Here is a 15,455-nt window from a genome sequence, read left to right on the forward strand (position 1 = left end):
GAGATACAAACGAAAAATTGAGTTATTAATTAAGTTACATGATATGTTGCCGTAGCCGCTCCAAATACAGCATTACAGACTCCCAAGGGACAGCCTTAGAGGGAGGTCCTGAGTATTGTGACCGAGATGATGGCCTAAAATAGCACTCGGACAGTAGCGTGTGCATGTTTCGGTGCTAGAGAATACGAGGAGTCCTCCGTCAATGCTATTCCCTCCACCCCCCCCTACCCAATCACTCCCCTTGGTCCATCACTGCACAAGGATACAGCACACTCTTTTGACCTCAGAGAGGATAGGGCTATGCAAGCCCAACTATTCTAATTACTTTAGGAATTGAAAGTGTGCACGACTGCCTGCATACAAAACAAAGGTGTGGCATTTGTTCTGTGTGAGCAACAAGCAGAATGGAATGTGAAACCTGAAGCAGACAACAATATGCGTTATGTACACCAAGAAAGCTGATCTTGTTGCCTTCACTGTAACCAGTAATTCAGATAGACATCTACTTTGCTTCTGCGTACAGCATTATATCTGTCTTTCTACTGCCGTTCCTCCTTCTCTAGCGTGGGTGCTGCCTAGGGTCTTGCAATATACTAATAAATTGCTACTTCCGCTCCTAGTTCACAGGAGCCATTTTGAAATAATGTTAATCTGTTACCCCTTGAATTAGGAGGACCTTATATGGAGGCAATGTGCCCCGAGGCGTTGGGCCGACCGTATCAGTAATAGCTCGCCACCCAAGTTAAGGACCCGAGCAAACCCGAGGGGCAGCACCCGTGTGGTTCCCTGTGATGTCATCAATATTGAAAATGGACTTCTGGGACAGCACTGCATGGCCTGCCACCACGCAGAGAAGGTACATTATAGAAAGGTTTCATTGAAAAAAAATGTTTAATAAAAAAAAGTTTTAATAAAAAAAAAGAGACTCCCATTGGCACCATGTAGGTGATGTCATCTTTGATGTCCTGGGTGTTAGTCTTAGCAGCGCACAGTGCTGGCGTGAGTTATGGTTGCTTAGTTTACCATAATAGCAGGCCGTTAAGATAGCTCAGTGGGTTAAGGGCTCACTGCTGTGATCTGAGCATGCTCTGTAGGTCACAGGTTTGAATCCCGGCAAGGCCAACTCAGCCTTTCATCATTCCGAGGTTGATAACTTGAGTACCAATTTCGGTTGGGTGATATTGTGTGTAAATATGTGCTCTGTAAAGCACTTTGGATTAAGGCGCTATATAAATAACACATCATTATCATAACTCACAAATTTCTGATGTTTTTCGGTTTTACCTGTAACCATAACGTCCCTGTAACAATGTTTTTCCATTGAATTGCATAGGTTTTATTAGTGCAACTTAACCATAACGTCCCCTTAACTAAGTTTTTCATTGAATTTCTTAGGTTTTTAGTAGTGCAACTGAACCATAACGTCCCTTTAACAAAGTTTTTTAAGTGAATTTCATGGGTTTTTACCAGTGCATGCTTTTTTCCTACAACTTCCTAATATACTTAATCAATAAGCAATATTTTTGCCCAATTTACAAGTTCACCTTAAAACTCTGCCATTTCCCACCTTGTAGCATCATATTTAACACGTCTATACACTTTTTGCAACTTTGTGAAATAATTTTGCATCCGTAGACATCCGGGAATGTCTGACTTCATCGCAGACCTTCTGAACAGTCCCACGTGACCATACGCTTGCGCACGGCATGGTGACGTGTTTGCGAAGGCGTCTACACTTCGTGATTGAATCTGTGCTTCGAAGACAGTTCAGAACTGCATTTTCTACTGATCTAGAAACTTTCAACTTCAAAATTTCCCTTGTACACCTCCTAGTCCTTTCGTACTCATTATCCGTTACCAATCTAGTACAGAATACATACTTGGAAGAATTTAATCAAAACTGCTATTTATCTCAAAAATGGCATCAGTTATTGCCATCCCTCCTCCCCAAGAGCCACCACCACCACCAGGTCGAGGACCTTCACAACAACAAGATGAGGTAGAGGAAGTGCCTACTTCTAGCACCAAGATCGAATCATGGGTGTGGCAGTTCTTTGCTACTGTTGGGAGTGTACCAAAGGCTAAAGCTACCAAAGTGAAATGCACTGAGTACTTTTGTACTCAGTCGCAGACTGCCTGGACAGTACTCCTACGGTACCACCTCCATGCGCCACCACACCGAATCCAATGACCGCAATGCTCTCAGAAAGGTTGTTCCTTTCTCAGCAAGTAGTAAGCTGTCTTCCTCCACCTCATCTTCCTCAACAAATACTGTCAACACAGAGCGTGATGTCTGCGGGCTTTGGCGCATTATAAATAAAAAAAGTAATAAATAAGGAGGGCTACTGTCCATTATCGTCCATTGCAGCCCTAGAAATGGGGGATAAAGGCCATTAGCACCCCTGGTTCCCAAAGCGGGAACCCAGAGTGCTAAAACATAGATTTTTCTTCCTATAGCGGGACACCTGTGGCGTCCCGCTGTAAGAAGGAAGGAAAATCCTTTTCCAAGACAGCCAACATGGAAAGAGAAGGCGGAGCTCCGTACACAGCCCCTCTTCCCTTGCCATGGCAGCCTGCAAAACCCTATGAACATATTACCACACGCACGTTTTTTCCCTTTCAAACCTATCCTACCTTTGAATAACTTTACCAAATAGCTGGTCCCAGGTAGACATAGCCACTTTAACACAATTTCTCATCCCTATCGGTCATGGCCAGTAGCCAGATTGTCTGCGTCATGTCATGACGCAGACAATCTGGCTACTGCTCACGGCCACAGGCTATACCTCAGTAACCAAAGGTGTATGACTATTTTTTGTACCTACATTATGACACTTGCCAAAAAATAACATAGCCCCCACTTCACAACATCCATTCAGTCTTTACACAAACATTGAAGGTTGGTTCTATAATCTTTCTCAAAACTTTTGTCCACATTCGTCAAATAGCAACAAAGTTATAAGCCATCTAAAAATGTTGAGAACCACCCTCTAATTTCGCCCCCTTTTGAGAAAATCCCACCAAACTTTAGAATACCATTTACATCTAGATCCAACATTGTTCTGCCAAATGTGCAGATTCGTCAAATGACACCACATTTATATGCCTTTACAATATTTTGAGAGCCCCCTCTAATTCTGCCTCCTCTTAACAGAATCCCACAAAACTTTGCAAAACCATTATTTAGTTCTAGAATAAAATTGCAAAATTACATGCAGTTTCACTGAGTGGTGCAAAAGTTATAAGCCATCCAAAAACTGCTTTTCCCCAACCCTGTAATGCAGAAATAGGTACAGATGTCCTAGGACATCTGAAGTGTCCGTGAACACCACAGGGCTGCCCCAGGACATCTGGAGTGTTCGCGGACTGTCGGGGGTGGGGGGTGAAACAACCAATTTTTTGGCTTCTTGTGGCCATTTCCCATCACATCCTCATCCCCCCCACATCCCCAGGGATTGTTTGTTGAGTTTGACAAGTGCAATGTTGCTTTTTTTTAATGTTTTCGCCGCGCTGCCCGAGGATCCCAAAAAGACTGCAAATTCAAGATGGTTGCCATTTCAGGAAAACTAATGCATTCCACGTTTTCTCATCACCTAATCAGCAGTCGCATCCCAATGTCCGCAGACCATGCAAAAAGTCAGTGAATTTTTCTGGCCAATCAGAGGCCAGTCCGCGGACTGAACAGGGAAGTGAGTCCGCGGAGCGGACATAGATATCACACATTTTATTTGCCTTAAGTTTTGGTCGTTTAAAAAAAACGACTGGACGGATGTACACCAAATTTAACAAAAGCACGCTTTCGGGATCAAGCCGCCGCTCCTGCCGCAACTTTGGTGAAAATCTATCCAACGGTTTGGGCTGTAGGCATGACGACATTTTTTCCCATTATGTCTATGGGAAAAAAATAAATGTTGCGACCCCCCCCTATAACTTTGCCCCCCCTTGACCAAATGTCACCAAACTTTGCAAACATATTCAGAGTATGCCATATACTTTTAATTGCAAAGCTTGGTGAGGATTCGTCCAGGGGGAGCAAAGTTATAAGCCACCCAAAAAGTGCTCTTCCTATGGGTTTAGCAACTTAACCATAACTACATGATATATATATATAAATAATTTCCCATTTCCCCATCAAAAGATTTGCATAAAACGGGGCAAATGTGGTGCTCATTGCGGTTCCCTGGATTTGACGAAACAATTCTTCATTGAAAAGAAAGACATTGTTCTCTAAGCAAAGTCTTACCATTTCTAGGATCATGGTAGAATGGTTGAGGTAATTGAGAGAGCGTGTTTTCAGAAATATTTCGCATGCCTTGATGCCATCCTCGTGTTGTGGTACATCCATTGTGGCTAACAGGTATGTAGGTTCCCACGGTAAGTCATCAATTTTACAAAGGAAGTCAGTAGTATCCTTTATGTAAGAGGGCAGTGTGGAAACAAATGGGCACAACATCTCATCCACAAATTTAGACATATTTTCGAGTAGCGAGCCACATAATGTGACAATTGGTCTGCCGGGAGGATTATAAGAATTTTTATATATATATATATATATATATATATATATATATATATATATATATATATATGATGAAAAAGAGGAGAGGGGCGCGCTCCAGTTCCCTGCACAGTTAACCTACTCAGCCACTGGTGTTCTCCTCCTACCGGTTCCTGTGCTCTTCACATCGTCATGGAGGCAGTCTTAGCTTGCAGCTCACAGCAAGTGCAGGTGTTAACAATCAATGATGATTCTGCTGCAAGGACTTCTGGTAGCTGTAGTCATCAGGTTTGCAAGGAACAAGCTCACACCCAGTCCCACAGTGGGGAAAGGGGGGAGTAGCCCACAGTGAGGCACTCCAAAGCAGGGCATGATAGACCCAGGGCCCGATCCCCTGCTCAGAGAGCAGGTAAGCATGCACCAACATGTGTTACTCCCTCTGTCCCCACAGGCCATCCTCACCCTCTCTGGTCCCCCCGTGATGTTCCATTGTGCCCCCACTATTCTCTCACACAGGTGTTGCCTGTTTTGCTTGATTCTTCTACCCTGCTCCGCCCTCACCCCTCTCAAGCCTACTTCTGGAGGAGTCTGTCTGATAAATTCTGGTTTCACCATCACCGTCTTGTGGCCAATGCTGGATTTGACTTTTATGGACTTCATTCATTCACGTGTGTCACCCTTTCTCAACTCTCATGCTGGACTTCCTTTGCATCTTGTACTCATGGTGGCCCTAAATCATGTTGTTCCCATCTTCTCCTTGTATCCTTGCTTGCAACATTATGTGTTACTTCTGACTTCTGCAATTATATTCACTCTCCCCTCTTGCTTCTCCACTCTTTTGACTGCTAACTCTGTTCTCTCCTCCTTTCCCTTCTCCCTTTTCCTATCTCCTCCCCTTACTTTCTTCTATGCACTTACTCTATCATAATTGTCCCAGGACCTAGTATGATAGCAACCTCGTCTGTCTCCTCCCCCTCCCCTTACTGGTTTTTTCCTCCCCACATCCCTCCAGCACTGAAATGTCATCAGGCTAGTATGATAGTCGCTTATTTTGTTCCTCCCCTACCTTTCTGCACCCCTCTCCCTCACCTTTTGTTTTCTCAGGCTCTACCAGAAATATCGTCCGGCGTAGTATGGTTGTCGCCTGTCTGTTTCCATTTCCGTCCCACTCTCCCCCTCCCTTCCTTATCTATGTCTTAGCTCTTGCACTATCTGAAATGTCGTCAGGCCGAGTACGATAATTAATTTCACATCCTTACTGTTCATGGCCTGTAAGGATGTCATTGTATTTTCCCTTGTTCCCTCCCTTGCCTTGAAGCGCTTTGAAACACATTGGGGGTCATTACGACCCAGGCGCTAATTGCGCCAACTTTACCACCATGGTGTAAACTACGTTTACACCATGGTGGATGGTGGATTTACCGCCCCATTCCAAGGTGAGTGGGGCGGTAAATCCCCATTTCCCATTTTCCCTTCCCCATTCCCATTTTTGCCCCATAGGGCATAATGGGAGTGGGGAAGGCGCTAATTACGCCACCGTAAATTACGGTGGCGTAATTAGCACCAGGGCGGTTTAGCGCCATGGATTTTAACGGCTGCTAAGAGCAGCCGTTAAAATCAGAATAGGCGTTAAGGGTTAACGACGGCGTTAACCCTTAACGCCTGGGTCGTATTGAGGCCCATTGTGTCTAGGCGCTATATAAATAAACTATCATATCATATGTCATTAATTACATCACTGATGGCATCACATATCTGGGTCACTTGTTCTTGTTCACAGACAGTCAGAAAATGAAAATTCAAAAGATGCTATATATAGACGTTACCCTTGTATGTTTTTAAAGTGATTTCATTAGGTTTTGGCCTCAGCTCATTGGTGCACATACACGCAGCGATAAGCAGGCCTCAAACACACAATTCATTTGTATACATAAAGATGAACTTCCTCCTCCCTCTTCTCCACTGAAGGATTCTCTTTCCTCATCTGACATTTATAGTCCCCAACTAGTATGACTTTGTGCCCTTCACCCTTATCTAAAGTCAGTCTGCTTAAGGATAAGGCTCTATGCTCAAGACTGAACAGATTCTCTTCTTCGCTTTGTAATTGAAATACAGGGGATTGCTCTCCCTTCCCTCGGCTTCCCGATTTGCTACCTTCCCTTAATTCCTGATAGGCCTTATCGATCCTATCCCTGATGCTTCCTATATCAAAGTTATCATCTAGGGCCAGTCTAGATGGCCCTGGCATCACTCCATTTACCGGAAGGAACTCTTCCACTCTGTCCCTTCGTATTGTAGGACTTGCCTCCATTAGCTCCCTTTGAATGCGATTAATATCAAGCTCCCGCTGTCTCCTCTTGCGTTCTAATTCTTCATCTAATTCTCTTTGCTTTCTCGCTTCCCATCTACCTCTCTCCTCTTCTTGTCTTATCTCTTCTCTCCTTACTCCTGCTCTTTATTCTTCCTTTTCTCTTTGCCTCTGTATTCTTCTGTCCTTTAACTTCTGTGCTTCCTCCTCTTCTCTCTTCATTTCTTGTCTATCCCGTTCCTCTTTTGCTCTCTGTCTGTCATACTTTCTCTGCTCCTCTGCCCTTTCTTCTTTCTTTTGTTATTCTTACTGATGCATCTGCTCTCGCCATTGTCCACTCTTTCTTTTAGACTCATATTCCTTTAATCTTTTTTCTCGTTCCCTGTCTTTTCTGTCCTGTTCGTCCTGATCTTCCTTTGCCTTACTTTCTCGATGCTTTTGCCATCTAGCTTGAGCAGTATCTGTCCTCCCATCCATTCGTTCTGTAGGGGCGTTACCTCGTCAGCTTTATCTTTTTCTCCTTTCCATCCCTTAATCTCTCGTTCTATCTCTGTCGATATATTCAATCGCTCACTTTTGTCTTGCCTGTTTTGTATGGTCTTAAAGATCTCCTCTTTTCTCTTGCTCTCTTCAGGACTGTCATCATTGCTATAAGCGTGCGGTTCATAAATCGGTTTACTATACCCCGTCGCCGCTTTCAGTTCCGTTGAAGGATACACTCCTATTTCTTCCGTACTATCGCCTTTTACTTCCGGCGAGGTAAGGGGAGTTGAGGGCTCAACACCTTCCACCTTACACTGGTTAAGCATCCACTCTGCGGGAGGTGGATCTTCCCTCTCTTCCTGGTACATTTTCCAAAGCTCTAAAGTAGCTAACCTTTTCTCTAACTTCTTTCCCGTGTACGCAGGGTGCAAGCAAGTGGTCATGTGTTACAATACCGCTTTTGACAGCGATCCTCCTTGTGGCCGGTAGTATGAACATCTAATCTGCCGTGCCTTTCACCCATTCCTCACTATACTGTTTGTGCTTGGGCATGTGCTTTGGCAATGTCTTACATAAATGCTTCAAAGGAGTAATATCTCCCATTGTGACGAGTCTCAATTGACTGTCAATACTTACCAGAATTTATAAAATACCTTTGCTGCTTTTCGATTCTTAAAAACAATAAATATGAGCATGCTCCAACAATCGCCGGCCAAAACTTTTATTTTTCCAATTTTCTCTGTCTGCCTCTGGATTGGTACCAAGCACTTCCCTAGATAGTATAACTTCTTGACTTTGTCTCAATTCTTAAACAACTGTTTGTGTCACTCCTTGACACCTTAATTCAACACAAATACATAAACAGACAAACTAGTTGACTCTTTACATAAAAACCATGGTGATCACCCTAATTCCTCTTTTGCCCCTAATTAATACTCTTTCCACAGAGTTTAGGATGACTCCTTATGTGGACCTGTCCTGCACGTAGCCTAGTTTACGCTCATTGGAGTGTGAGACAACCTTTTATAAAACCCCCTTGGGTTAGGACTCTTGGGCATTATCTCTTTCTCTCTTTACACAGTATTTCCCGTTACTTCCATTGCTCTTGTTACTTTTTAAAATTACCACAACCCCCTTCCCTTAATTTGCCATTCCTCTCAGTCTCACCATTCGATTGCTCTGGCTCGAGGCCTTCGGTATCGTGTCCTCCTCCAATTAAACACTTTCGCCTTCCGTCCACAAAGCGCCTGTGGAAACCAGGTAGGGATTTCGTCAAAGATAGACACTGCCCACTGTTTCGATTATACTTGCAAGATTTCTATTTGGCCGCTCTCCCCAGGAAATCCCCGATCTTCCGGCTCGATGGCAGAGGATGTGCGATCGTCCAAAACACTGGAGTTCTAACAGGTCAATGGGTCTTCTATTAAACCATCCGACAATGCTACCCTATGAACCCGGGGGGGGTCCTTAAATCAGTAACAAGTCATGCATGGATGGGAGGCAGAATAACTCTTACACCAAATAATAAAACCGATTCAGGAAGTTGGCAAAAAAGTCTTCTCCGGCTGTTTTAATATCAATTGTCTAAAACAGGAAGTTACAATGGACATCAACGGAGGTTCGCTTAAATTCTCTCAAAGCATTTCATAAAAAATTATATTTATATAGCAAAAACCTATCATATGTGACGTCATACTAAGTGGCAAATAAGAGAAACCTACAGGTGTTGTGGTACACTCAAAGTGAACATCTAAGTATACTTTCTATATAGGCATGGATTGCGATTGGGTCTTTCCAGTCAGGTGGACAATTTATGCCCACCCCTAGTGCAAGTCATCCTCATCAGTTATTAGGTACACAGTATATTATTGGCTCTCAAAATATACACCTCTTCATTATATGGTCCTCGATAATTGGTTGGCACACTTGTACCTTTCTAAAACATTCGGCTCACTAGCAGCATGTAAGCTGGTACCTCAGGTGTTAGTCGGTGAACTTTGACCATGTCTCCCCACTCAATTAGCCCAACATCTCTCATAGCTCATGCCTTCTACCATTCAGATTGTCTTTGAACTTGACTTGGCAAAGTATCCTTGCTCCTGGGAATAAAAGGGAGTACAGGCACACGCTATCTCAAGTGCCTAGCAGCATGCCTACCTTCTATTTCCATCCTTAGCTTGCGCGACAGGAGACCGTATTTTGGGCTGTTTTGCAGCATTTAATTGTCTTCAATTAATGAACTTGGCACTCATAGTGTTCTTTCTTTGTACCTTAACATGAGATCATTCAGCGTCTCGCGGTTTCTGTTCTTCAAGTATAAATAACCAGTATTTGGCCATTGCATCCCTTGACACCAGGCCAGACAGCTCTTCAGGCCTTTCCATGTTCTTAGCTTCATGTTGCTGCGACACAGCTTTTCCGATCCTTCCTTCTCTGTGGGTCCGAGCTTAGTGAACATGTGACACTGATGTCCAGCTTCTATATAATGGCAGCACCGCCTGCTGTCTATTCACTACGTATATCCAGCCTTTAAGATCACTTAGTCTACTTGCGTTGCTGCATCTGTCCAGTTATAAAACGACTTGCATTTTCTACAGTTCTCTTCACACATGCAATCTTCATTCCGCACATGAACGTTTACTCGATTCTTTATTTTGTCATCAGATTCCATAAAGTCTATACATCCTCTTCTTTAGCCATTCTTCTCAGTGCATCACGCTTGCTTCTAGTGATGTCACCAACTTCTCTTTCTTTCATCTTCATATCCCTTCGTGGATCTCTTCCAAGAGATTGTCATCTCTAGGGGGATACATCATACAGGGTTCTCTCAATGGATACCTTTCTTCTCAATTGATACCTTTTCTCGAAGGCTATCCGTGGAATAGGCATAATCACTGGTCTCGTGCAGGTCGCGACTTCTGGCTTCCAGCATATAGGAAGAATGGGGGCGGGACTTCTTGCAGAGGCATTCAGCTGCTCCTCTACACTACCATACACAAACAAATCTTCTACTGAATGTGATTATTTTTTCTAACTTTCACAAAAACGACTTCTCATTTGTTTTCTGTTTTTGTTTTATATTTACTACAAGTACTAAAATTAATCCTGCACAACAGATTTCACGTTTTCAGTGCATTTTGGATATTCAAAAGAAAAATCTGTTTTCTGACATCAGTAAAATGCACTGCATCTCCTCGACAAATATTTACATAATCCAACTTGATATTTGTGTTGTCAAAAGATGCCACTCCTAAACCAACTAACTTTAATCCACAATCTGCATAACACGAAACTTCCACTTCTTCAATCCAATAGTAGCAGGGATGACAAGATTCAGTATAAACCTACAATTAATGGATCCAAGAATCTCCCACCATCCACACACTCTGCTCCTTCATAGCCACAGCCACCTTCTCTAAACACAACAAATATAATACTTGCTTTCCTGTACTCCTGTACACTTCAACTCCTCCACAACCACAAAACCTGATTAGCTAGTCCCCCAATGTCCTCTTTCCATGTGGGCATCCTTAAAAGACCCGGATGGCACATGTGGGTCTGTGCACTACTGCGGTGTCCGCGGACCCCGTCCCACAGGGCAGCCCTTCTACCTACATTAGCCACAACCACCACAATAGAATTCAACCATATAACAAGTATGTACATCTGATGCTGGAAATGCATTGGAGGGACAGGGCCTCCATGTCCTTGACCTGTACTCCTTATCATGTGTGTTCTGTGTTATTTTCCACAGAGGAGTCCAGTTGGGACCCCTGGCAGTACAGCTCTTCCTCTTTTTGGTTGTGGTGAACAGATACCCTTGTGATACCCTTATGGCACCGGTGGGTGGGGGTACAACCCTATACCCCTAGTGTATGTTTTTCAGCACCTGTGTGTGGCCCACAGAGCAGGGTATGGGCTGGGGGCAGCCTCATGCTGATGTGACAGGATCTCTGAGTAGCCTTCATTTTGGGATACCTAGGCCCTGCCATAGGAATCAGTGGATTCCTGATAGAAGGCAAGATGGCCCCTGTGGCCTCTTGGTTTTTATTGCCTGTAAGCTTGTTTTCCCGAAGTCCTGGGAAGCCCTGCCTCTGTCCCTTCCCCTGACTGGCTGTTGGGTGGAACAACGATATATGGTATTGGGGGAAAGTCCCAGCCAGACTGGTTGGAGCCTTCCCGATGACTGTTTGTTGTGGGTACACCCTTGGGGTGGGACCTGGGTGACTGGAGGGTGTGATCAATATGCATTCTATGTTATGGGTGTCTGGTTGCTGTGTGTGTGACACAATGAATGAAACAGCCCTGCCTGAAACTGACATGAATGCAGTGTAGTGTGCTGAAAGGCTGGGTGCTTGTCACAATACATATTCCTTTTTATGGGTGTCTGGGTGGAAGTGAATGGCCTGAATGCCTGTGAGCCGATTAGCTGCCTGCCTGCATGAATGCCCTTCTGTGTGATTGGCTGACTGTGCCTGGATCACCCAGAGTGAACGAGGGAGAGATATGTATATCTGGGGACCTTGCACTTACCAATTTGTTCATAAGCTGAAGTCGAAACTTGAAGTTCATCCTTGAAGCCCATCTGGAAGAAGAAGACTGCTGGATTCCTACGAAGTAATCTAAAAGCTGTCGAGTCTATTGAGGACTGATGCGAGAGAGCACCTGGCTACGAGAACTCTCCCCGAGCTACCATTGTGCTAAACTGCTGTTCTTCATTGAAGCACCCTGGAAGACAGTTCCGTGAGTCTTATGTCCGGAGAAGGGGTCTGCCGAGAATCCTGAAGAGAGCGCCTGTACATCAAGGCCATCGAAGTCCATTGCCGTCGATGGCATTCGGAAGATTTCTGTGACCACTGGAAGCCAAGTCGAATCGTGTTGTCCAGAAGCGGGGACACCGTGACGCCATACTGCTTGACGCCTGGAGCTGAGAAAGATTCACTTTGCCAAAGAATATTTTGACAGAGGGCTCCCTTGCCATCACTGTCGACCACTTTGTCCCGCCAGAGAAAGTCAAGGTCGGCGGCTACCAAGGAAAGTCCGCTGGTGGGTTTCCCGCCACGAGAAGCCGACAAAGACGTCCCGAGGACACTGACGGAGTGAAGATCCGAGGTCCCGCCCGTGGTTGAGTCCCAATCGCCAAAGCTATCCCGAGGTACCTGCTGCAGCACTGACAGGTCAGAGGACCGCTGAACGCGATTCCCCACACCCGACGCCCACTGTCGGGCCTACATCTATCACTGAGTCTTATTTGCAGCATTGAACACTTTGAATCAAGGTTTACCGCACACCTCATCTTCCCAGGACTTCCACAATCGATCATCAAAGAGCACCAAGAAGGTCGAAGCTGCAGCATCACTGCAAGTGTTGCACTTTTCCCCCAGGTTCTCCATGCCCAGGGGCTCCTGCTTGAAATGGAGTACGCCGTCAAAGGATCCCGTCGATGAACCGTCAAAGAAACTCTTCTACTTCAGGTACATTGGAGTGGTTGAACTTTTTAACCAAAAAGCAAGGCTTATTGAACATTTATGGACTGGGCTTGTAAACTCTTTATTACAGGTTGCCCAGGTAGGGGGATCCTCATGCAGAATTGTACATCTATATCCAAAGAAAGCATTCTGCCATTGCTTAATTTTAACCTGCCTTCCTTCCTTATTGTCTATGTTGATACACCTTTCTAAAAGATGTGTATGCTCTATTATAACTGCCAGCAGTTGATGTATTTTAAAGGAATCTAAAATCAAAGCGTGGTACCACATAGCATTGTATAGATTTGCCATTTTAGAATTACTAGAGTACAAAGTGTGTTATTGAATTGTTTATATATATCTGAACCATATTTGTGTATAATGAACTGTGTCAGCACATAACATAGTGTGTGGAGACTCCTTTGTGGGGCCTTGCGGACTCACTGTACTTAAGAACCAGCCCGCATCACCTCCTGAGACATTAAGACTTGGTTGCACGTTCATAGCTACCATAAAGAGAACCTTGGCTGGGGTGCTCTGTGTCTCTACTTCGCCACATAGAGGGCAGAAGTACAGATACCCCCTCCAGACTTTACAGTACAATGCACCTTCAAATAACAAGACTCACCCTGAACCTCCCCACTACCAAATATGTCTGTGGACACTGAAAGTGACCGTGGACTTGGTGGCACCTGCAACGCTTTTATTCACCTAGAACAGCTGCATGTCAACTTTATTCCAACCCCATACCCTTTCCAGACCCTTTTTCGGCCAGCAAATAAACCGAAATCTGTTTTCCAGACCTTTTTCTCACTGCGCTATCCGCTGTCAGCGTTGATGTCCCTGGAATCGGTGGCACCGGCAACCTTTTTATCACCTATGAAAACAGTTTCATGTCCACTTTATTCCACTCCCACACGCTTTCCAGGCCCTCTTTTGGCCACAAACTAACCCTAGATGTGTTTTCCAAACTTTTTCCTCACTGCGCTGTCCCCAGACTACGGCAGCTATCCGCAGATCCAACATGGCGACCGTTCCCAAAAATATGACGCAGCTCACGTTTTTAAGCATCCAATGAGCAGGCGCGTACGATGTCCGAATCAGGAAATGAGTCTGCGGACCGAACCCATATATCACAAATGTTTAATTACCTACTTTTTTGGCCATTTTATAAAAAACTACTGAACGGAATTACACCAAATTTACAAAAGTACACTTTCAGAACTAAGCCGCTGCTCCTAGCACAAATTTGGTAAAAATCCATCCATCGGTTTGGGATGTAGGTGCAAGCAAATTATTTTTCCATTGCTTCTATGAGGATATCCACACATTTTGGGACCCGCCCCCTATAACTCTGCCGCCCTTGACGAAACTGCAGCAAACTTCGCAAAATCATTCTGAGGGGACCATAGACTTTTTTTGCAAAGTTTGGTGAGGATTCGTCTGGGAGGGCAAAGTTATAAGTCACCCAAAAAATGCTCTTTCTATGAGTTGAGCAACTTAACCATAACTACAGGGCCGCTACCGCAGACCCTGTAATATATATGTATATATACAATTCTCTCAGGATGTCTGCGGATTGAAACTGACCATGTGCAAAGACATCCTTAATCTGAGACTTGGCTAAAATTCTGCAGCAAGAAAGAAAACCTCCCCAAAAGCCTTCAGACCCAAAAGAGTTGCTGATGCCCCAGCTGCTCTATCCCCATATTGAAATCCCTCTGCTGTCTGATTCAGTATGTATGGTTCAATCTTACAAACACTTTAACGTTTGGGTGAGTGATGTGCAAAATTAAATCAGCACCAAATCCAGTGAAGTACTTGGTGATTCAATCACATGACCCTTTTAGCACAAACATATATCTTTGGCCATCTTTGTTATCAAAGTGCCCTGTGATTTTATGCAAAGGTACAGTGGTGCTATTTGTCCCCATCCCCCTCTCGCTGGAGTATTTTGAAAGAGTACAACATGAGAGCAAATGACTGTCCAATATCATGCCACCAGAAAATAATAAATATGATTATCTTAGCTTTTCTTAATGTGCTTTAGTTATGGACACAAGTGCAATATTCTAAATGAGTAAAATATATACTGTAAGTTATTAGACATTAACATTGTATAATTGTTAAAAAGATACAACTTACAATATTAGCGAAATTAAATATTTTCCCATTTGTTCTTTTACAGAAGCTGCTTTTGGACAAAAATGCAGTCCTCCATCCTCAAGAGATCTGTCGCCTCCCTCCACCCCCCCCCCCCCCACCGCACCGGTTGCATGTATGTCAGCGCTGACTGAGATGGCTCTAGCAAGAAGTGTTTTATGTTGGCAAACCCCCATTCGAAAACTCTCTGTCTAAATTATGCTCATAGACTTAGAATGAGACAGGTAGAGGGCTAGGTCGGCATATGCCAGGTGTAGAATGTATTTTTAATATTTATTTAACTTGAGAGCATAACTTTAATGCTATCAGGAACAATTAATGAGTTATGACTTTGGGCATTTACACTCCAAGACTACAAGCAGAGAATGTACCGAATAGTTTCATCATAGGGTTGTTAATTTAAAATAAGGACAAACTTTGTATGCCCCTCCCCCTTGGGGCGCAGTCAGTTCTTAATGACTCTTCCTCGCCGCCACCTTCTCCTTTGCCCTTGTGTCTGTATGACAGCATAATAGTTGGTGATTGGTTTTGTCTT

Source organism: Ambystoma mexicanum, chromosome 13 (assembly GCF_040938575.1).
Source record: "Ambystoma mexicanum isolate Mex_15411 chromosome 13, UKY_AmexF1_1, whole genome shotgun sequence".
Taxonomy (NCBI): Eukaryota; Metazoa; Chordata; class Amphibia; order Caudata; family Ambystomatidae; genus Ambystoma; species Ambystoma mexicanum.